This window comes from Bufo bufo, chromosome 7 (genome assembly GCF_905171765.1).
Source record: "Bufo bufo chromosome 7, aBufBuf1.1, whole genome shotgun sequence".
NCBI lineage: Eukaryota > Metazoa > Chordata > Amphibia > Anura > Bufonidae > Bufo > Bufo bufo.
In genome coordinates this window covers 19,555,720-19,578,150 of record NC_053395.1, presented here as the reverse complement: position 1 = coordinate 19,578,150, position 22,431 = coordinate 19,555,720, and positions in this window count along the sequence as shown.

Genomic DNA, 22,431 nt, shown 5'->3' with positions numbered 1-22,431 from the left:
ATAAATGCCCACCTGGTTAAGGAAACCTCGGCACTGAGTTGGCTCTCCCCCAAAGCGCTGTGGAAGAGGGGCAGAACCGGTCATACCCCGAAACACCGCAGGCGCAACAACAGGTGTCGGGGTAGACTCTGGCGCAACAACCGGAGCGGCAGTAGGAGCGACAACCGACCCATCGGCAACGGGAGCGAAATGAGCCGTGCGTTCAAGCAGGGTTTGCAACGCCACAGCGAACCGACCCAACAGGTGATCCTGCTGATCAAGTCTGGCAACCAGCGTGGGTAGCGAGGATGGCCCTGTACCGTCAGAACTCATGGCTTGGTCCTAATGTCACGGAACCATGAACCAGACGTACAACAAGAGATAAGCGAAAATAAGAAGGCTTTATTGAAAATAAAGCTGTAAAGCAAAAGTCCAAACGAATGGTGAAACCGAAGCAGAGTCTTTGAGAGGCCAGAGATCAGGAACCAGAAGGGTAGTCAGACGAAGCCAGGATCAGGAACCAGCAGGGTAGTCAGACGAAACCAGGATCAGGAACCAGAAGCAGCAGCAGTCTTAGAAGCATGTGAACACAGGAGGACCAAGCAAGGAACTGAAGCCACAGACCTCCTATATATATGAGCTAGGCATCCAGGTCCTCCCAGTGGGAAGGAGGAGCCGCAGGGTGGAAGGCTACAAGAAACCCAGAAACCAAGATGGCCGCCAGCACATGTCAAACGAAGGAGAACAGCAAGAAGGTAAGACCATGACATGTACATAGGAGCAGTATTATAGTAGTTATAGTCTTCTACATAGGAGCAGTATTATAGTAGTTATATTCTTGTACATAGGAGCAGTAATATAGTAGTTATATTCTTGTACATAGGAGCAGTATTATAGTAGTTATATTCTTGTACATAGGAGGCAGTATTATAGTAGTTATATTCTTGTACATAGGAGCAGTATTATAGTAGATATTCTTGTACATAGGAGCAGTATTATAGTAGTTATATTCTTGTACATAGGAGCAGTATTATAGTAGTTATATTCTTGTACATAGGAGCAGTATTATAGTAGTTATATTCTTGTACATAGGAGCAGTATTATAGTAGTTATATTCTTGTACATAGGAGCAGTATTATAGTAGTTATATTCTTGTACATAGGAGCAGTATTATAGTAGTTATATTCTTGTACATAGGAGGCAGAATTATAGTATTTATATTATTGTATATAGGAGGCAGTATTATAGTAGTTATATTCTTGTACATAGGAGGCAGTATTATAGTAGTTATATTCTTGTACATAGGAGCAGTATTATAGTAGTTATATTCTTGTACATAGGAGCAGTATTATAGTAGTTATATTCTTGTACATAGGGGCAGTATTATAGTAGTTATATTCTTGTACATAGGAGGCAGAATTATAGTATTTATATTATTGTACAGCCAGGCTGTGAGTTAATTTCTAGCATTGTTCAGACCCTGTTCACACACCACAGGCGTTTTAGTGGTAGGACCCCATGCGTGCTGAGACACCGTGACGTGGTGCATGAGGGGCTCCGATATGTTCCTGACTGGAAGATATTGGCAAAGTTCTCAGCTTTTAACATCGGCTTGAGGAATTAGCTAGTATTGTCAGTTGCGTATCATTTTGGTGCATTTTCTGCAGTGATTTGTGTGTATATATATTTTTTCATCTGTACAATGTATTATTTTGTGTAAGATGTCCTTGTGGTGCATGCGGTCCGCACCGGCATCCTCCATTGTACGGATTTTTTGCTGGGGATTGCTGTTGTCTGCGGACCGCATGCGGAGGAATAGCTCACCCAGTTATAGACGCGCTACAGTGTCTGGGTTTGAAGCATTTCCACCCGTTTAGGCCACTTTTTTCAGTGAGTTTTTGTAAAAAGGGGTTAAACATGGTAAAACATACAAGTACAGTGCAACTTTCTTGAGGTAGGTGGAGTTCTTGATGGAGTCCTTGTAAAAGAACTTAGAGAGGGGCTCAATACAAAACAAGAAGAGAAGTCCTCTCAAACAATGGCAGCTTCTGCTCCATATTACGATTATTAAACGGCCTACTTAATTGTAGGGATCTGAGCAGGAAGACACATCTGTCGGAATAGGGCTCCAGGAATCAGGGGATGATCCCTCTGGACGTCCCTCCATCACTTTCTGTTGAGGGGTAGCTGGCAAGTTGAGGTCTTGCTTGACTTTTTCAAAGACAGGGGGCGGTTCTTTTTTCTCTTTGCAAACCAGCCCAGCAGTAGGGTCACTCCTGGTCACAGGATTTGGACTCTCAGACGAATTCTTTGGTATTGAGGGACCAGCTGGTTCCCCTCCATAAAGTGGGATTAAGATTCTTTGTGGTGGCTGTACAGCTAGCTGCTGAAACAACATTTCACAGTCCTCTGCAGTAGTATTGAGGGTTGGTGGCTCGGGCCTTTTTCTTCTAACCCTCTCCCTTTGGGGTTTGAGTTTGGTGTCAGGATCTTGGGTGACAATGGCGGGTTGCCAAAGGATGTTAGTTCCTGCAAACCCAGTAGCATATTGATTCTGGATTGTACTGGGTGGTATGTACTTTGCATCAGGCGGCCGCGCAGGGGAGGTAGGAAGTTTGTCTTCTGACTCTTCCTCGGATTCAGAGTCTTGAGTAGGCTCCTAGAGCTCTGTAGGTTGTCCTGGCCTACGGACTGCAGTTTCATAGGGCCCACGTGTACCCTCTGCAGGGGTGAACTCAACCACCTCGCCAATATACAGGCTATGGAGCCAAGGGGAAAGATCCTTTCTCTTTACAGACCAGCGGTTCACGTAGTACTCACGATCTGTTGATAAGTCACGGATGAACCCGAATCCTCTCTGCTTACAGAAATCCAACACTCGGCCCAGTTTACGTACTGGTACCGGGAAATCCTTTACCGGTGCCTCCAACAGTTTACGGGTAAGTCCTTCATTGTAATGCTTGCAAGCATGATTGCGCGGCAGCCGGGCAGCTTTTATTTCTGCAGACAGCTTTGCGGAGAGCGCTGTGTTCTCCATAGTGGGCCACGCTATGGTGGGTTCCTTCTCAGTGTGACCGGACCTTTTGGCTGATTTATGAGACTGGGGTCGCGGCGTAGCGGCTACATGCTGACCTGCAATGTCTTTTGCAGACTCAGGGCCACGGTCTTCACTGCGCTCATAGAAACATAGAAACATAGAAACATAGAATGTGTCGGCAGATAAGAACCATTTGGCCCATCCAGTCTGCCCAATATACTAAATACTATGGATAGCCCCTGGCCCTATCTTATATGAAGGATGGCCTTATGCCTATTCCATGCATGCTTAAACTCCTCCACTGTATTTGCAGCTACCACTTCTGCAGGAAGGCTATTCCATGCATCCACTACTCTCTCAGTAAAGTAATACTTCCTGATATTACTTTTAAACCTTTGCCCCTCTAATTTAAAACTATGTCCTCTTGTAGCAGTTTTTCTTCTTTTAAATATTCTCTCCTCTTTTACCTTGTTGATTCCCTTTATGTATTTGAAAGTTTACCTTGACGATCCCACAACTCCTGCACTCGAACCTGCAGCTCCGGAGTCATCTCTGTGGGGGTCCTAGGTAGAGCGGTGACCGGTTTCCGTCCGGAATCACTTTCAGGTGCAGAGCGCTTTGATTTTTCAGCCATGCTGCTCCTTCGCTTTCTCTCTCTCTCTCTGCAGCGATCGGTACTTCTGCTTCTTACATGCGCACGCACGTCACGCTCTTTCAAAGCTCCAGGCCCGCCTCCCAGGTCTATTTGAATGACGGGAGCGGCGCAACCACCATCCACCACACGGGGGGCGGTCTCAGCAAGTCGGACCTTCGGTACCCCTATTGAATTTGGTTGTTTAGTAACACACAATACTGGGGCAGTCTTTTGTGCATAAAGAGGTTCATAGGGGACTACATCTGTGTCTGCGCTTTCGTCCCAACTGTTTATAGGTAGGCACATTGTCAAGCCACACATAGTTCCACCCATTTTGTTTCAATGATAGGACTCTTCCTAGGGCAAGGAGGGCGCTGCGCTTGCATACAGGGTCCGCCTCTCAGAACCCACACAGTACAGGTAGGATGGGCTTTAACCGGACAACTTTGCATAAAGGGGCGGCACACTGGTTTCCCGCTCTTCAGGGTGTGTCGCCAACAGTGATGGCGCAGTATTATTTTTCAAATCGGAGCTCCGGCGGCCATATTAGTTAAACAGTAACAGTCTATTCACTGACAGCAAGCAGTTATAGTGACACACAAATGTGGAATTTTCTCACTTTTGACACTGCGGTTTTGATGCTGTGGGCTAGTATAGCACCTCCATATACTTTGCAATCAGTTTGAACAGTTCAGGACCCCAAAACAGCGCACAATAAGCAAAAGTCTCTCAATCAGATAAAGGGGCTTATTTACATGCGACAGTCTCTCAAATATGGCGCAAGGGTTAATATCCTGTTCGTGACGCCAATAAAAGGTTATGCAGCCAGCCAGTCGCAGGGGCAACACATGAGGTGCACGGTGGACCGATGAGGGTCCAAATAATATAACACACAGTTCATCAGTTTACTCACGGTTAGCAGATAGCCTCCCTGGGCTGGCAGCACAGTGTTGAGGTGGACAGCACGAAATCCTCCGGGGCACGCTCTGTGTTAGGAAGCATCAGCCAAGATGGTGGTTGAGGTGCCCTTGATGTTAGGGGTGCTTAGGGTGCTTGTTGCGGCTGAGTCCCTTGATGGTTTTTGTCGCGACGCCAGTACCGTTATTGGTGGTACAACCATAGGTAGTAATAATGAGGTAGACAGTGGTAAGATGCAACTCACAACTTTTACTTTGGATGTCTCTTGGTTGCAGCAGTACAATTATGCAGTCTCTAGATGGTACAGAGTTAATTCTGCAAATCCACTGTTTTAGGCTGTTTAGGTTTTGTGGCTTTAGAGCAGTGGGTTACTTCAATGTCAGTGGAATCTTGGTGAGGTTGTCTGAGGCTCGGGTATCCTTCACCTAAAATATCCCAAAGGTCCTTTATGCCTGGTTTACGGCTTTTATCCTTTGGATGAGATTGGATCTGTCCTTTTCTCTGGTCCCTTTCTGGACTAAAACTTCTCTTTAGAGCTGAAGTGCTGGATCTGCACCTTTTCACTCTCTCAGTGTCAATATACACACTGATCTTCCCACTGACCTGTGGTCTCAACTGAACTAATCTCCTCTAACTAGGCCTGACCTGAGTATATATAGGATCCGAACTTTATCCCCATCTAGTGGTGGGATGTATAAATTACACCTAATAGGCCTGTTAACAGGGATTTTGCATAAACAAATGCAAAGTTATACATTACAACCTAGTGCTTTTAATAATGTAAAAAGTGCTTTTAAGCAGTGCCAACACACACGTAGTGGAACGCTGCAGAATCTCCAAAAACTTTGCCCTGTCCAGGGCAAAAAGGGTAGGGGTGGGGGGGAGAGTAGTCTGTGACCGGTCAAATCACCAGACCAAGCCTGTCCAGACTAACAAAGATTTTTACCTGACTTTGGGAAAAAGAAATGTTGTGAAAAGTGCGTCCCTATCACGGTCGGCGTGGCTATCACATACGTGACACAGAGGGAGGGAACGAGGAAGGCCCTGCCCAAGTGAGAGGGAAGATGGTGACCCCTGACTCACCTGGCGGCTGGCACCTGGCTGCCCTGACGTCCCTAGACAGGTTCCTCACCCGTACGCTGATCACGTGCCTAAAGCCCTGGCTTTCCCTGAGCTGAGCCCTAGGTAGTGAACAGGGCGATGGGAACACTAGTCCGCACCACTAACTCTAAGGGAAAACACCAAGGGGAGGACAGACAACACAGACTCAACATATATTCCCAGGTGGGCGACAACAAGAGACAACAAGAGACAACAATAAGCCAAACAGGGATCCCGAGGGAAGCACACAGGAACAACAACCAGGATTAACAACTCCAGTGGGTCAGTATAGATGTCCAGGCAGGAAGCTCTATAACTGGCAACTAAAGAAGTGTGAGGGGAGAATATAAGGAGGTAGGGAGTGGCAGACAAGAAACAGCTGATGAGGAGAAGCTACGGATCCCTGAGAGAGACAAAAAGGATAGCAAGGCAAACACAGAAAACAATAACTAAGAAACACCGTGATCTTTAGATATAGAGCGCGCAGCCACCCGCTGCGACTTCCTGACCCCGGGTATAACGGAGTCAGACGTGGCTCTTGATACCCTCGTGACAGTACCCCCCCTTTCACGAGGGGCCTCCGGACACTCAGGACCAGGTCTCTCCGGATGAGAGGCATGGAAAGTCTGAATTAACCTGTTGGCGTTTACCTCTGACGCTGGAACCCACATTCTTTCCTCGGGACCGTAACCCCTCCAATGCACCAGATACTGAAGAGAGCAGCGGACCCGACGAGAATCAACAATTCTGGCTATTTGAAACTCCAGATTACCATCCACAATAACAGGAGGAGGTGGCAGCGGCGATGGTTCTAGAGGTGGAACATACTTCTTGAGTAACGATTTATGGAAGACGTTATGGATCTTAAAAGTCTGTGGTAGCTCCAGGCGAAAAGCCACAGGGTTAATGACGGCTACTATTTTATAGGGACCAATGAACCTAGGACCCAGTTTCCAAGAGGGAACCTTCAACTTAATATTCCTAGTAGACAACCACACATAGTCATTCACTCCTAGGTCCGGACCTGGCGACCGTTTCTTATCGGCCATGCATTTATATTTACCACTCATCTTTTTCAAGTTAACTTGCACCTTCTGCCATACCGATGAAAGAGATGAAGAAAACCTTTCCTCTTCGGGAACCCCAGAAGACCCCCCCTCTTTGAAAGTACAAAATTGGGGATGAAAACCGTATGCACCAAGGAATGGTGACTTGCCAGTGGACTCCTGATAATGATTATTTATGGCAAACTCAGCTAACGGTAAATATGATGACCACAACTCTTGGTTTTCAGACACAAAACACCTTAAATATGTTTCTAGGTTTTGGTTGGTACGCTCAGTCTGTCCATTCGACTGAGGATGGAAAGCTGAGGAAAAGGACAAGTGAACCCCCAAACGGGAACAAAAAGCTTTCCAAAACTTAGAAATAAACTGGGTTCCCCGATCCGAAACCACATCGGAAGGGACCCCGTGAAGCTTCACGATTTCACTGATAAACACCTGAGCGAGAGTTTTAGCATTTACCCGCCGACAATGGTAAGTCAGTGATGAAATCCATTGACAGATGTGTCCATGGCCTATTGGGGATGAAAAGTGGCAATAAAGACCCTGCTGGACGTGTATGAGAGACTTTCGCGCGTGCACAAGTAGAACAAGTAGACACGAAATCCATTACATCCTGACGCAACCTTGGCCACCAAAAACGACGAGATAAAAGCTCCAAGGTTGCTTTACTACCCGGGTGTCCAGCAAGTGCCGAATTATGATGTTCTTTTAATAATTCAAGACGCAGGTTTAACGGTACAAACAATTTCTCTGAGGGGCAAGAGGCCGGGGCGTCCCCCTGAGCCTCTAACACCTTTCCCTCTAGAACAGAGTGTACAGCAGAGACAACCACTCCTCTTTGTAAAATAGGTACCGGATCACTAGCATTACCCCCTCCAGGGAAACTACGAGATAATGCGTCTGCCTTGGTATTTTTTGCCCCAGGACGATAGGTGATTACAAAGTTAAATCTGGTAAAGAATATCGACCACCTAGCTTGTCTAGGGGTGAGACGTTTAGCCGATTCTAGGTACAGAAGGTTCTTGTGATCCGTAATCACCGTGACGGGGTGGATTGCTCCCTCTAAGAAGTGATGCCACTCTTCAAGCGCCAGTTTAATCGCCAACAGTTCCCTATTTCCAACATCATAATTCTTCTCTGCAGAAGATAATTTTTTGGAAAAGAAAGCGCAAGGACGCCATTTGCCAGGAGACGGACCCTGAGACAATACAGCTCCCACTCCCACCTCTGACGCATCTACCTCGACAATAAAAGGCTGGGAGACATCAGGTTGAATTAGAACAGGTGCCGAGGTAAACCTCTCCTTTAGAGAGGAAAATGCATCTTTAGCGGCGTCAGACCATTTGGAAAAATCCGTCCCCTTCCTAGTCATGTCGGTAAGGGGTTTAACGATCACTGAATAATTTTTAATGAACTTTCTATAGAAATTAGCGAAACCCAAAAACCGTTGTAGGGCTTTAAGGTTCTCAGGAAGATCCCAATCTAAAATTGCCTGGACCTTCCCAGGATCCATGCGGAAACCTGACGCAGATAATAGATATCCCAGGAACTGTAATTCCTGAACAGCGAAGACACATTTTTCAATTTTCGCATATAATTTATTCGTCCGTAGGACCTGCAGTACTTGCCTGACATGCACCTCATGTGTTTTCAGATCAGCCGAATAAATTAAGATATCATCTAGGTATATGACTACAAACCTGCCGATGAGATGACTAAAAATATCATTCACGAAATGTTGGAAGACAGCAGGGGCATTGGTCAGACCGAAAGGCATAACTAGATTTTCATAATGCCCCTCAGGGGTGTTAAAAGCTGTCTTCCACTCATCCCCTTCCCTGATACGAATCAGATTGTAGGCCCCCCTAAGATCAAGTTTGGAGAACCACTTAGCACCCGCAATCTGATTAAAAAGGTCAGGAATGAGAGGAAGAGGGTATGGGTCACGGATGGTTATCTGGTTTAACTCACGGAAATCTAAGCAAGGACGCAGGCCCCCATCTTTCTTTTTAACAAAGAAAAACCCTGCAGCCACAGGTGAAGAAGAGGGTCTGATGTGTCCCTTAGCCAGACTCTCGGAAATATAATCTTTCATGGCTTGTCTCTCGGGACCCGAAAGATTATACAACCTGGACTTGGGTAATTTTGCCCCGGGAATCAGGTTAACCGGGCAATCATAAGGACGATGAGGTGGTAGTTTCTGACAACCCTTTTCAGAAAAAACGTCCTCAAAGTCCGAAATAAATGTAGGTAGGGAAGCTATGGGGGCGATTAAGCAATTGTTATTTAAGCAATTCACTCTGCAATGCTCACTCCACTCCAATATCTCCCTGGCCTGCCAATCCACCACTGGATTGTGCGCTACCAACCAGGGAAGACCCAATACCACCGGAGAGGGAAGGCCCTCCAGAACGTAACATGCAAGACACTCATTATGGTGGTCCCCTACCCGAAGGTGTAAATTACGAATAATGTGGGTGAGGTTTCTCTGAGACAGAGGAGCAGAATCTATAGCGAATACGGGAATAGGTCTCTGCAGCGTACAGAGAGACAAACCCATAGTGCGGGCAAAATGGGCATCAATCAAGTTTACCCCTGCTCCACTGTCTAGAAAAACAGAAATAGACTCCGTCTTAACACCAAAAACAATAACCGCTGGTAACACAAATTGAGATGTTCGTATGGAGGAAACGTATACCCCCCGGCTGACATCCTCCGCACAGCCCGGGGTTAGTAGTTCCGACGGTCTTTTGTTTTTGAGAAAGGAGGGACAGACATTAATGAAATGACCCCTCCCCCCACAGAAAAAACAAGCCCCCCCCCTACGGCGAACCTCGGGAGGACGGACCTGACGAGAAGTTCCGCCTAGCTGCATAGGCTCATCTAAGTCAGTGCAGGCTGACTGTTGCTTGGGAGAGGTAACCAATTGCTCCGGAATTTTCGATCTCTCCCTAAGACGTCTATCTATTCTGATAGAGAGGGACATAACAGCATCAAGGGAAAGGGGGGTCTCATACAGCGCCAGTGCATCCTTAACCCTTTCAGATAACCCAGAGCAGAACTGACTCCTGAGAGCCGGGTCGTTCCACTGAGTATCCGTAGCCCACCTACGGAACTCTGAGCAATATTCCTCTGCTGACCGATCTCCCTGTAGGAGTCTCCGTAACTTCGACTCAGCCAGGGCGACTCGGTCAGGGTCATCATATATGAGACCCAAAGCCCCAAAAAATCCCTCCACTGACCGAAGAGCCTGAGAACCAGGGGGTAACGAGAACGCCCAGGATTGCGGATCCCCCTGAAGCAGGGAAATGACAATCCCTACCCGCTGTTCTTCATGACCTGAGGAGTAAGGACGCAACTTAAAATATAATTTGCAGGCCTCACGGAACGTCGCAAATTTGTCCCTTCCCCCAGAAAATCTGTCGGGAAGAGCAACCTTGGGTTCAGTGACAACCTGGTTACCCATAGCAACCGCTGGGGGTGCGGTCTGCTGTATTTGCTGCTGTTGTTGGAGAACAGACGCCTTCAATCCTGCCACCTCCAAAGACAGGCTTTGAAGCTGTTCTGCCAAGGCATCAATAGGATCCATATTGGATTCTAAGTAGAGAGAGAAAAAAAAAACAATTAAAAAAAAAATAAAAATATTATTTTTTTCTCAAAAAGTAAGGGCCAGTTATAATATCACGGTCGGCGTGGCTATCACATACGTGACACAGAGGGAGGGAACGAGGAAGGCCCTGCCCAAGTGAGAGGGAAGATGGTGACCCCTGACTCACCTGGCGGCTGGCACCTGGCTGCCCTGACGTCCCTAGACGGGTTCCTCACCCGTACGCCGATCACGTGCCTAAAGCCCTGGCTTTCCCTGAGCTGAGCCCTAGGTAGTGAACAGGGCGATGGGAACACTAGTCCGCACCACTAACTCTAAGGGAAAACACCAAGGGGAGGACAGACAACACAGACTCAACATATATTCCCAGGTGGGCGACAACAAGAGACAACAATAAGCCAAACAGGGATCCGGAGGGTAGCACACAGGAACAACAACCAGGATTAACCACTTCAGTGGGTCAGTATAGATGTCCAGGCAGGAAGCTCTATAACTGGCAACTAAAGAAGTGTGAGGGGAGAATATAAGGAGGTAGGGAGTGGCAGACAAGAAACAGCTGAGGAGGAGGAGAAGCTACGGATCCCTGAGAGAGACAAAAAGGATAGCAAGGCAAACACAGAAAACAATAACTAAGAAACACTGTGATCTTTAGATATAGAGCGCGCAGCCACCCGCTGCGACTTCCTGACCCCGGGTATAACGGAGTCAGACGTGGCTCTTGATACCCTCGTGACAGTCCCTGAGGATGGAACAATTCAGGAGATGGGAGCACAACGGCAGTGTAGACGGACCTGGGCCATGCAGGGAAAACATTAGATGTTTTGCATGTGGTGGCTTAGGTCATATAGTGAGACACTGCGAAACAGGTAAGAGCAAAACACAAAGGACCGGAAGCCAGGTTAGGTGCTTCAGGTGTGGGAACAAAGGAATTGCCCTTGTGCAAGTAATTGCAATGTGTCCAGCAGTAGTATCCAGGTAACAAATAGAGATGTCGCGAACATAACATTTTCCGTTCGCGAACGGCAAACGCGAATTTCTAGCAAATGTTCGCGAACGGGTGAACCGGGCAAACAGCCATAGACTTCAATAGGCAGGCGAATTTTAAAACCCACAGGGACTCTTTTTGTCCACAATAGTGAATGAAAAGTTGTTTCAAGGGACTAACACCTGGACTGTGGCATGCCGGAGGGGGATCCATGGCAAAACTCCCATGGAAAATTACGTAGTTGACGCAGAGTCGGGTTTTAATCCATAAAGGGCATAAATCACCTAACATTCCTAAATTGTTTGAAATAACGTGCTTTAAAACATCAGGTATGATGTTGTATCGATCAGGTAGTGTAACGGTTACGCTCGCTTCACAGTGACAGACCAAACTCCCCGTTTAACACACCGCAAACAACCGCAAACAGTCCATTTGCACAACCGCAAACTCCCCATTTGCACAAGGTTGGATACCAAGCTAGCCATGTCCCGTTCCTGGTCCTCACTGACGTCATTGAAGGTCTCTTCCTCCACCCAGCCACGTACAACACCAAGGGTCCCCGAAAGGTGACAACAAGCCCCCTGGGACGCCAGCTGTGGTTGGTCTTCCACCTCCTCAAAGCCACCTTCCACCTCTGACTCCTCTTCTTCAGACTCCTCTCGCAGGTCCAGCAATCGACGACGACAAGGCTGCTTCTGGTGGTGATGGTGACCACAACTCTTCCTCTTCATGCTCATCTACGGCCTGATCCAGCACTCTTCGCAGGGCACGCTCCAGAAAAAACGCATATGGGATGAGGTCTATGATGTTGCCTTGGGTTTGACTAACCAGGTTTGTCACCTCCGCAAAAGGACGCATGAGCCTACAGCCATTGTGCATGAGCGTTCAGTAACGCGGCCAAAAAATACCCAGCTCCGCAGAGGCTGTCCTCTTTTTTTTTTTTATTAAAAAAATCTGTTATTACCAGTTTAATCTCTGTTTTGTCCCCTATTAGGGGCCGGTGTGGTGTATGGAATCGATTTAAGGAACCGGGAGATGGAAAAAGATGCTTACTTCCAATTTGGGACACTGCGTGTGCGCCGTGCAATGTACTGTGCTACTAGATATTAGTGGTATGTTAAGTAGTACTATTCCTATCAGTTTAATCCCTGTTACGTCCCCTATCAGGGGCCGGTGTATGTAATCGATTTTAGGAACCTGGAGATGGAAAAAGATGCTTGGTCGGTCCTCTTACTTCCAATTTGGGGCACTGCGCGTGCAATGTACTATGCAATCCCAATATGAGTGGTGTGTTAAGTAGTACTATTCCTATCAGTTTAATCCCTGTTATGTCCCCTATCAGGGGACATGTATGAAATAGATTTTAGAAAACCGCAAAGAGTTGTCAATAGTTGACACACTCATGACATAAATTTTATTCCTCTATGCGTCAATCTTGGTGTAGTGATGACTGTGCTCGTGCGCACGTTTGGCAGATTGCAGGCGATGGTGGTTTTACAAAGCCTATGGTCGTGCTGAGGTAGTTCAGTGACAGTTAAGTGACCCAGAAAACAATGATTCTGCAGTGTGGGCCCATTGTTGGCCTAGTAGGCTTTAATGATCACCTTAGATGATCACAAAGAAAATTTATGTTTTTTCTATGCAAAATTATCCAGCCGATCGCTTTTGGTCTGTTCACAATGAAGCAACGACCTTATCATCTGGGGTGTGCCAACATTGCCATTGCCAACACACTCATAGAGGTGATCGCTTCATTGTGATATGCAAGCCCCTTCACCACAACAAGGTAACTATCACGAAGGGGAATTGACACATGTATGTGCCTTTTTTTTTTGTTTTGTTTTTGCAGCCACAGTGCAGCACCAGAGGCCAGAAAAATTAGCCATGTACACATGCCTGAAAAATCAGGTATTGTTGCAGCCACTGCTGTAGCAGCGGCCAGAAAAATTGATGTTTTCCAGGCAGAAAGTGCACTAAAAAACATTTTGGCTTGAACCCTAGTTGGTGGCGGAGAAGTCACGCAAGTCATCCGGCATGCAGAGATAAAATACAGCAGCGTGTGGACCATTTTTAGCCCAAGGCAGCTCATCTCATCACCAGGCCTTTTTTAGTCAAATGTATCGCCCACTGTCAGTCCCTTCAGGATCCATGCCTCATTCATCTTAATAAAGGTGAGGTAATCTAGACTTTTTTGACCTAGGCGACTTCTCTTCTCAGTGACAATACCTCCTGCTGCACTGAAGGTCCTTTCTGACAGGACATTTGAAGCGGGGCAAATTGGGATAGCTCAGGCCACAGGTCAAGCCTGCACACCCAGTAGTCAAGGGGTTCATCGCTCCTCAGCGTGTCGATATCTGCAGTTAAGGCGAGGTAGTCTGCTACCTGTCGGTCGAGTCGTTCTCTGAGGGTGGACCCCGAAGGGCTATGGCGATGTGTAGGACTGAAAAAGCTCTGCATGTCCTCCATCAACAACACGTCTGTAAAGCGTCCTGTCCTTGCCGGCGTGGTCGTGGTAGGAGGAGGATTACTTTCACCTCTTCCCCTGTAAGATTCCCGTTGTGCTGTGACATCACCCTTATACGCTGTGTAAAGCATACTTTTTAACTTGTTTTGGAACTGCTGCATCCTTTCCGACTTCTGGTAATTCTGTAACATTTCAGGCACTTTCTGCTTATACCGGGGGTCTAGTAGCCTGGCCACCCAGTACAGGTCGTTCTCCTTCAGCCTTTTTATACGAGGGTCCCTCAACAGGCACGACAGCATGAAAGACCCCATTTGCACAAGGTTGGATGCCGAGCTACTCATGTCCCGTTCCTCGTCCTCACTGATCTCACTGAAGGTCTGTTCTTCCCCCCAGCCACGTACAACACCATGGGTACCAGATAGGTGACAACGAGCCCCCTGGGATGCCTGCTGTGGTTGGTCTTCCTCCTCCTCAAAGCCACATTCCTCCTCTGACTCCTCTTCCAGCGTTGCCAAAGGTCCAGCATGCGATGCTGATAAGGCTGTTTCTGGTGGTGATGGTGACCACAACTCTTCCTCTTCACGCTCATCTACGGCCTGATCCAGCACTCTTCGCAGGGCACGCTCCAGGAAGAAACAAATGGGATGATGTCGCTGATGGTGCCTTCGGTGCGACTGACTAGGTTTGTCACCTCCTCAAAATGACGCATGAGCCTACAGGCATTGCGCATGAGCGTCCAGTAACGTGGCAAAAAATACCCAGCTCCGCAGAGGCTGTCCTAGCACCCCGGTCAGACAAATACTCGTTGACAGCTTTTTCTTGTTGGAGCAGGCGGTCGAACATTAGGAGTGTTGAATTCCAACGTGTCGGGGTGTCGCAAATCAAGCGCCTCACTGGCATGTTGTTTCGCCGCTGAATATCTGAAAAGTGCGCCATGGCCGTGTAGGAACGCCTGAAATGGCCACACACCTTCCTGGCCTGCTTGAGGACGTCCTGTAAGCCTGGGTACTTATGCACAAAGCGTTGTAAGATCAGATTCGACACATGTGCCATGCACGGCACATGTGTCAACGTGCCCAAATTCAATGCCGCCAACAAATTGCTTCCATTGTCACACACCACTTTGCCGATCTCCAGTTGGTGCGGAGTCAGCCACTGATCCACCTGTGCGTTCAGGGCGGACAGGAGTGCTTGTCCGGTGTGACTCTCTGCTTTCAGGCAAGTCAACCCCAAGACGGCGTGACACTGTCGTATCCGGGATGTTGAATAGCCCCTGGGGAGCTGGGGGGGTGCAGTTGATGTGGAGCAAGACGCAGCAGCAGAAGAGGACTCAGCCGAGGAGGTTAGCGAAGAGGATGGAGTAGGAGGAGTAGGGGTGTCACCAACAAGTCGTGGCGGTGTCACCAACTCCTCTGCAGAGCCACGCATTCCATGCTTGGCAGCCATCAGCAGGTTTACCCAATGCGCAGTGTACGTGATATACCTGCCCTGACCGTGCTTTGCAGACCAGGCATCAGTGGTCAGATGGACCCTTGCCCCAACACTGTGTGCCAGACATGCCATGACTTCCTTTTCCACAATAGAGTACAGGTTGGGGATTGCCTTTTGTGAAAAGAAATTTCGGCCGGGTGCAGCGTACTCAAGTTGTGTGTAGTAGGTGTTTCTGGGTGATGTAGTGCAATAGACACTAACCTGGTACAGCTGACTCTCTGCAAGGGCAGGTATAGGTAAAGATAGTTCGTGACGCCAGTGCCAAGTAAACGGTGGCACGCCGTTTGCGGATACAGGAATAAATTGAGGAAACGTAGTTTTAAAACAGAACTCCAACTTTAGTAGTTTTCAAGCAGAGACAATATTGGAAATGCAGTTCCTAAGCATACAGTCGATTTTGCAATTCGGTCGATGCAGGCAATTCAGTTATAGCAGGGTAATTACAGAGTGTTGAACACAGGACTTGCAGCACAGGAGCTTGCACTCTAATTCTGTCTGATCCTGGAATACAGCAATTCTTCACCAAGGACCATTAACCTAATTCTGGCTTTATATCCTTGGCTATGGCTTTTATAAGTACCTCCTCTGTCTTTCTGAGTACCTCTGGCTTTCCTGATCTTTGCCTCTGTCTCTCTCAGCTTCTGGAAACTTCCTCAGGCTCTTGATCTAACATATTCCTGTTTCTGCATATGGGAATCTTCTCCTGGACAGCAGGCTTCAGGCCTGGACTTGTCTCAGACATTGTCTAATCTCCAACTGTAGATTACAGACACTAGACTCCGTCTGCCTTGCACTTCCCTGACTGGGCCTTATATAAACTAGGGCTCCCTAGCTCCCTCTATTGACTAGAAGCTGAAATGACACCCCTAGCAGGCCTGTACATGCAAGTTTCAGTAACAGAAAAATACATACATTACATGACATTTTATAAAACTGACATATAACAACTTCCCCATAATTAGGAGGGACGACAGCACACCAAGTGACACTTTGGTAGTGACGGGTATTACAGTTCCCGTACACTACACGGGTACCTTCCACTTCGGTGTCCCAATAGCTAAATTTTTTTTGAAGGTCTCAGACTCCACCAGCTTGTATGGTAAAAGCTGGCGGGTTAAGAGTTCCGACAAGCCAGCTGTCATACACCGGGCAAGGGGGTGACTCTGTGACATTGGCTTCTTACGCTCAAACATTTCCTTGACAGACACCAGACTGTGGGCAGATGAGCAGGAACTGCTGAACGCGAGAGGCGGAGTGGCGGATGGTTGAGAGGGGGCAAGGAGGACAGCAGTGGTTGACATGGCTGAAGATGCTGGACCAGGAGGAGGATGGCAGCTTTGAGTTTGTGTGCTGCTTGTACTCATGTGTTGATCCCATAGGCGTTTGTGATTTGAGATCATGTGCCTTCACAAAGCAGTTGTACCTAGGTGGGTGTTGGATTTCCCACGACTCAGTTTCTTTTGGCACAGGTTGCAAATGGCATCGCTGTTATCAGAGGCAGACACACAAAAAAAATGCCACACTTGCTGAGCTTTGCAATGACGGCATTCTGGTGGTGGCAACAGCATGTGTTGATTGGCGTGCTGTCTGGCTGACCCCAGGTGACGATACATGCTGTCTGACTGTGCCACTAGCTCCTTGCGACGACCTCCCCCTGCTCCCAACTCGTCTCCTCCTCCTCTCTGTCTCCCCATCTGAACTTTCCCCCTGTTCTTCTTCTCTTCGAGTGGGCACCCACGTGACATCCACGGATACATCGTCATCATCAACCGCTTCACTTGTATCTGACAACTCAGCAAATGAAGCAGCAGCGGGTACAACATCATCATCATCACACCGTACGTCCATGTGTGTAATGCTGCCTGGCTGAGACATATCCCTGTTATCTACATCCTCTGGCAATAATGGTTGCGCATCACTCATTTCTTCCAAGTGATGTGTAAATAACTCCTCTGACAGATCAAGTGAAGCGGCTGTGGTGCTAGTGTTGGTGGTGGCGGCAGGCGGGCGAGTGGTAACTTGAGAGGTGCCCGAAGCTGAGCTGGAGGAGGATGGTCTGTCAAGGTTCCGAGCAGAAGCTGTAGAAGATTAGGTGTCCTGTGTTAGCCAGTCAACTATGTCCTCAGAACTTTTCGAGTTCAGGGTACGTGGCCTCTGAACACTGGGTATTAGTCTAGGGCCAAAGGGAATCACAGCACCACGACCATGACGGCCCCTGCGGGGTGGCCTGCCTCTGCCTGTCATTTTTTTTCGATTAGTTGTACCATGCGTGCAAGCTACTGTGACACCAGATATGAGTGGCACTGGTGGCACTGTGCACTGGCAGTAGTTGGCACAGTACACGCTGTAGGCCTGACACACACGCTTGCAGGCAACTAACTGCAATTAGATTACAGTGAAAAATGTTTTTTTATTTTTTAAATGCAAGCTACTGTGACACCAGATATGAGTGGTGGCACTGGGCAAGTGGGCACAGTATACGCTGTGGGCCGCCTGACACACACGCTGGCAGGCAACTGCAATTAGATTACAGAGGGGGGAAAAAAAAAGGCAGACTGATGTACTAGCCCTAAAAAGGGCTTTTTGGGGTGCTATCAGGACACTGTCCTTACAGCAGATCAGATGAGTCTTTCAGGACTGGAGTGGACACAGAACACTAGCCTAGCTAACGATTTCCCTATTAAATCATCAGCAGATGCACTGTCCCTCCTCTCACTAAGACTGCAGCTTCCGAATGAATCGAAGATGGATGCTGTCCTTGCTTTTTGCTAGGAGGTGGGAGGGTCTGGGAGGCAGGGTCTGCTGCTGATTGTCTGGAATGTGTCTGCTGACTGTGAGGTACAGGGTCAAAGTTTGCTCAATGATGACAAATAGGAGCGGACCGAACATCGCATATGTTCGCCCGCCGCGGCGAACGCGAACAAGCGATGTTCGCCGGGAACTGTTCGCCAGCGAATAGTTCGGGACATCTCTAGTAACAAATTGTGCAGTGGGGTCTAGTCAGCTTGGCCATAAAGGGGTTACCTCTCAGCAGCACATGCCTCACCAGTCGCTGAGGGGTCAGAATGGCCAAGCTAGGCTAGGCAACATTTGACACCCCTGTACTATTTGTTACACCATTTGTTCCCTGTGTATGTCCATGTTATGTGTTTTTGTTATGTTTGTATGTCTTTCTTGATGTTGATGGTGGTAGTCCTTGTCTACAAATGTGTTTCAACATTCCTTCCTGTGAGTCTAGTTGCTGCTGTTTTTGATTCATTCTTGTGTCCCCTTTGAGTAGAACGGTGTTATACTGTGGATGAGAAAGTTGTTGGTTAGCGGAACGGGTGACATTGGAACACGGTTTAGTGGGATGTCACGATGAGCAACCAAGGTTTCTGATCGATACGGGTAACACTGTTTTGCTCAAGGGTTTTGGTAGGGCTGTGTTATACTGGGGACTGGGGCGGACAGACAACATTGGTGTAATGTTGTGCAGCGTACTTAATTCTAGTCCGATCAGGTAACACAGCTCTGATTGGGATTGGACACAGAGTGATTGGCAGCAGAGTGTGGACTGTGTTTTTGTGTTGTGGAGTCATGCCATGGTTCTGCTGGCCTCCACAAGAAAGGATGACAGGGGGAAATCAGCTTTAGCGCACATGAGTGGACAGGGATACAGTGCCATCAATTACAAGATGGTGCTCCATCCACAGCTCCCCTCAGATATCCTAACTTCTTAGGGTGGCCATCCTTATCTGTTGGTACAGATGGATGTGAAGCAGAGGACGCAATCCTCTGAAGGTAGGGTGTTCAGACACCAGTGTTAGGATAATGAGGGGTCCTGTGAGATGAAGAGCAGCACAATACCTTGTTCTACTCATGGGTCAAAAGTATTGGTGCTGGTGTAGGACAATTAACTGCACGTGAGGGGAGAAATCCCCCAGGAGTGCCTGGTATTTTCTTCCGTCATAGGTATGTTCACTATGGAGCAGAGGAAAAACCCAGATGACGCCACAGAAGAGACTAGCTATCTGCCCTGACACTCTTGTGAGGCTCCAGAGGATCCCACTGGATTTTGGCAGTCAAGCGACCCTTGTTAAGAGGTGTTCAAGAGATGGAGAACTGTGCCACAATCCAGCGGGAGCATTACTGTATCTCATGCTCTGGAGAAAGACTTGGAGATGTTTGGGTGGAAGAGATTATTCAGCTACAATCTCTTGATTCACCCAGTGAAAGTTCTTCTGGTTCTGGTCATCATCATCTACATGGGACTGTGTATCGGATGGTCAAGGGGACTTGCTGACCAGGCTCACCAGAACCAGACGGAACTTTACAGAGCTAACTGGAGGAGGAGGCTCAGGACGTAACTACAGTAAAGTCCTGAAGCGAAGCGACAGCGAAGGAGAAGGTTCGGGGTCTAAGTTTTTAGAGGCCCGGAACCTTAGGACTCATATGTATGGTCGTGGGTGTACAGGACAGGATTTCCACCTGGTCCTGAAAACCTATAATGTCATATTTGTATGTTTGTTAATTGTGTACCCATGGACACTCTAGGTGCAAAAGTGTAACAGCCTATACTCAGGGAAACTCGCCCAACGTACCACGGTGAGTTACAACGAGGCTGCACACATATTTGCATCCTATAGTCGTTTCCCATTGACACGGGGGTCTGTGAGCTATCTGTGTCTTTGGAGGTGTAGAGAGTGATGCCTGGTTGAATGAGTCTCTATGGGTACTTACACAAATTTTAATTTGGCGGTGTTGGGAGGGGGAGGAATGCCATTCCAGAGTACATTAGGAGCGGCTGACAACTGAAGATCAGCACTGACAGAAAGCTTAGAGACTGTGAGGGTGAGGACATTCCAGAGTCATTGAGAGTGGCTGACAACTGAAGATCAGCACTGACAGAAAGCTTAGAGACTGTGAGGGTGAGGACATTCCAGAGTCATTGAGAGTGGCTGACAACTGAAGATCAGCACTGACAGAAAGCTTAGAGACTGTGAGGGTGAGGACATTCCAGAGTGTCATTGAGAGTGGCTGACAACTGAAGATCGTTACGAAAGATGCCAAGAAAGTTCCATTCCAGAGAGAAGACGGTTTATTCTGTGGATGGAGACTGGTTACGGTGAAGGGCAGGTCGGAGGTGTCACTCGCGATGGGCGATGTCTAGGTACCTAAGGGCCGGATTATACTTCAGTCCGTCCTGAACTGTCACCAAGATTGGGGTTGAGGGGGTAAATATATCCCAACTAGAGTTGAGCGAACACCTGGATGTTCGGGTTCGACGAGTTCGGCCGAACTTTCGAAAAATGTTCGGGTTCGGGATCCGAACTCGACCCGAACTTCATCCCGAACCCGAACCCCATAGAAGTCAATGGGGACCCGAACTTTTGGGCACTAAAAAGGCTGTAAAACACACCCGGAAAGGGCTAGAGGGCTGCAAAAGGCAGCAAAATGTAGTTAAATCCCCTGCAAACAAATGTAGATAGGGAAATGATGAGTTAACATAAAATAAATAAAAATTAAACAATATTAATTGGAGTGAGGTCCCATAGCACAGAATCAGGCTTCAAGTCACCCACCAATGGAGAAGGTCACTTACTATTATTTTGACCACAGCACCCAGACAAAGGAGAGAGGTCCCACAGCAGAGAACCAGGCATCATATCACCCACCACAGGAGTAGGCCACCATTTAGTTACTTTGACCCCTACACCCAGACGGAGGAGAGAGGTTACACAGCAGAGAATCAGGCATTTAGATCACCCACCACAGGAGTAGGCCACCATTGAATCAGACCCCGGCAACCATGTCAGATGGCACAAGCATAAGCTTTATATCAATCAGCACAGGAGAAGGCGACTTTGACAGACTTTGACCCCTACACCCGGACGGAGGAGAGAGGTTTCAAAGCAGAGAATCAGGCATTTAGATCACCTACCACAGGAGTAGGCCCCAATTTAATGGGACCCCGGCAACCATGTCAGATGGCACAACCATCAGCTTCATATCAATCAGCACAGGAGAAGGCGACTTTGAAAGACTTTGACCCCTACACCCAGACGGAGGAGAGAGGTTTCACAGCAGAGAATCAGGCATTTAGATCACCCACCACAGGAGTAGGCCCCCATTGAATCAGACCCTGGCAACCATGTCAGATGGCACAACCATCAGCTTTATATCAATCAGCACAGGAGAAGGCGACTTTGAAAGACTTTGACCCCTACACCCAGATGGAGGAGAGAGGTTTCACAGCAGAGAATCAGGCATCATATCAACCACCACAGGAGAAGCCACCATTTAGTTACTTTGACCCTGTAAGGAAATTTTTACTCTCTTCCCTAACGGTGTGTCCCTAACACATGATTTCAGTGGCCAGCTTGAATTAAGCCTTACCGGTACCGGGAGAATGAAGAAGATAGACCATATGAACACATGTCTATTTCCAATCCATTCTGGTTTATTCACAGCTGGCAAACAGTTTTAAAAGAGGGGGTTGAGCTTCCTTTACATCCAATCATATGTTAGCATTAGTATTTGACCAATAGTATGGTCACACATAAGCTCTGCATTAACATCATAGCTGACTCCTAGTAACAGCATTTGACCAATCAGGTATATACACATAGGCTAGCAGACACTTGAGTCAGATGTCCTTTTATGGCTAGAAGGCTGTTCATACTTTCAACATGTATGGATTTCATGAAACAGTTTAAGGAAGTGTCTCACATTCCATAGGGGGGAGGGAGGTTTTGTAGTGCACTAACCAAATGTAATACACGTGGCTAAATGAGACAAAATGGAGTCACATATATCCCATCAAATCCCCTCTTAGAACCTTATATATATACCTTATACTATATGGTTCTTTCTCTGCTCTTCCTTGGTTTGCTTATAAGCCTTTAGGTAATCCATATACCCTTCAGCAGTATAATCCTCAGGCTTTGTTGAGGTTGGGTTTACCTCTTCTACCTCTACCGGAGTATAGAGGAATGTTGAGTGTACCCCTCTTTCGGCCACCTTTTTGACATATGGTAAGAAGGGAGGGCACACACTACAGACAACAGCAGAGACCCACTATTGCAGCGACCACGGCGAGTGCCACTCCTAAAACATATCTTATTTGACCAAAGTCAGGTATTCAGCCAAAAAGCCAGTCCCACCAA